The following is a 2,643-nucleotide window of genomic DNA, read 5'->3' as shown; positions in this document are numbered from 1 at the left end:
CATTGGCGAGGCTGGTGCCTGGCATCGTGTAGTCCCGTACGGCGTGGTGCTGCTGGAGGAATTCATCAGAAAACTGTTGCCAGGATCTGATGGACCGCGGTCTAAGTCTTTTGAACCATTTGTACGCAGGTCCTTTCAATGTGACGGCGAAGCAGTGACATCTGACTTCGCTACTAACTCCCCTCAATTTCATCAGATCGTTAAATGCGTCCAGATGGTATTTTGGATCTGTGCTTCCTTCGTAGAGGGTCATATGGGGCTCCTTAAAGTTGGCTGGGAGTCGGATGGCTTGGATCTCCTTGATGAAGGGCGACTCCTGGTCGAACTCATCCTCAAAGGCTTGACCTCCAAAGGCAGTGACGATTTTTCTCTGTAGGCTTCTCATTTCTGTGTCCAGGTCTTGCCTCCTCTTGTTCAAGGAATCTCTCAGCGTTGATGGGTTAGGATCCCCCCTTCCTTTGCCTCCTCGAGGCGCCGCAGGGGGCGTGGTCCTTTTACCCGCCCTCTTTTTGTTGAGTTCTTCCCGTAGATCTGAGGTGACCTCGACTTCGTTACGAGAGGCAGCATTGGTCTTCAGCCCGGGCCCCTGGGGCTGCTTCGGCGGTCCGGGGCGTTCATGCTGCTTCGTCGGGGGGGTGTTACTATTGGAGAGTCGGTTCCGTCCATCATCTACTGGGACGGTGGTTTCTACCCCCTCCTGGCCTCTCTCTTTCCGCTTAGGGAGTGTCACGTGTGATCTCCCTTGCAACAGGCCATTTAGCACCTCTTGCATGTTCTCCAGGGTGGTTTCTAGCCTCTGATTCTTACTATGAAGTTCTCATATCTCATCTTCGTAGAATTGAGACTTAGAACTCGAGCTCATGGAGTGGACCCGAGGGTGCTTGTCAGTCCGGCGCTTTGATGGGCCTAGATCCTGCCGACGGGGGTTTGGCACCTGCGGCGGCCTTGGAGACAGGAACTCATCGACGCCCCTTTCTGGGGCAACCACCGACCTTGGGCGATCCTCTTCAGGTGGGACTGCCGAGGACGAGGCCTCCCTTTCGTCTCTAGGCACCTCAGGCTCCCTTGGGGCCTCCATGTTTGCAGGTGGAGGAGGATCCTTCATGGAGGCTTTTAGCTGATCTCCATCAAGGTGGATTTCCACCTCCTGTGGCTCTCTCAACCGTATCGAACGTCGCGGTATTTTTTTCTTATCGGAATCGACGGAAGAACAGTGACTTGCAATCTATCCTTCCCACAGACAGCGCCAAACTGTTGACGGTGAGAACTCGTCAACCAAGTTAAGTTAGAAAAATAGAAACGTAGAGATTATCAAAAGAAAAACTTTAAAGATCTAATTGGAAACTCAAAGAACACTTGCAGAAGAAAAATGGTGAACTGAATTTGTATTTCTTATGGTGTAGTGCTACCGTATTTTTTCCAACCCCCAACCATGTGGAAGTGGGGTTCATTTTATAGTAGGCTCTAATGACCCATGATACAGCGTGGTCCAAGGGACCAGATGGTACACAAGTACATTCTCAAGAGAGTGGCATCAGGTGTAGTGGTGTTGGGAGAGTGGTGGTCGGCTCTGGTGCATGTCAGAGACGTGGAGGTGGTGCTGCCATTCCTCGTACTACCCCTAACCGCCACTACTTGTCGGGTACAGGTGTCAGGTCTGTCCCTTGATCCTTGCAGGCATGCATGTACATATATTAGAGGTACCTTGTCCGTATTTTTTGTCTCTTGTGGGCCACCTTGAACGACATATCTGGTTGGCCTTCTTGTAAGTGGTCCCAATTGGCTAACTGGAGAAAGTGCACTTCGCTGGTGGCCTCAACCTCACCAAGTGACGTAGGGCCTTCTCAACGAGGTGGGTATAGCATGTTATAAGGCTAGTGAGGTTTCGCGAGGATGTGGGGAGGTCCTGGCACCGTGTGCACCCGCGAGGCGTAGGGTGTCATTTACACCTTCGAAGCAACATGGCCACGAGGCACGAGGCTGTGGAAGCACCTACGCGCATTGGCCCCTGGGCAAGGCCCTTTGGGGCGAGGCCATCACGCACGCGAGGCCCTTTGGAGCGAGACCCTTTGGGGCGAGGCCATCATGCACGCGAGGCCCTTGGGCGAGGCCATCACCCACGCGAGGCCCTTGGGCGAGACCCTTTGGGGCGAGGCCATCATGCACGCGAGGCCCTTTGGGGCGAGGCAATCATGCACGCGAGGTCATCATCCACGTGAGGCCCTTTGGAGCGAGGCCACGCGCGCACGGATCCCAGGTGGCGTCGTAAGGCCAACGCGCGCATATCCCAGGCAATGCGCGAGGGGCTCTTTGCGAGGCGAGGCCTCGCTGGGTGCATGGGTGCTCAACACGCTGAGAAGTTCCGTCGAGGTGCACGGGTGCTAGGCATGCCGAGAATAGCCTCATGTGCCTCCTTGTGAGAAGATGATGTCCCATGGGTTTCGTGGCAGAAGTAGGTGTCTAGGCGTTTGGGGGACCTTGGCATGTGCTTTGGACCTTTCACAAGCATGGAGTTTTGAGCATCTACACAAAAGCATCAAAACACCATTAATTTTTCATCGAAAAAGTATCGTTTTCGATGTTCTTGCGATGCAATCATGAAAACTTGATTTTTTTTTGCCAAAATGATATTTTTTTCGATGC

Source organism: Humulus lupulus, chromosome 3 (genome assembly GCF_963169125.1).
Source record: "Humulus lupulus chromosome 3, drHumLupu1.1, whole genome shotgun sequence".
Lineage (NCBI taxonomy): Eukaryota > Viridiplantae > Streptophyta > Magnoliopsida > Rosales > Cannabaceae > Humulus > Humulus lupulus.
Note: the sequence above shows the minus strand (reverse complement) of the source record.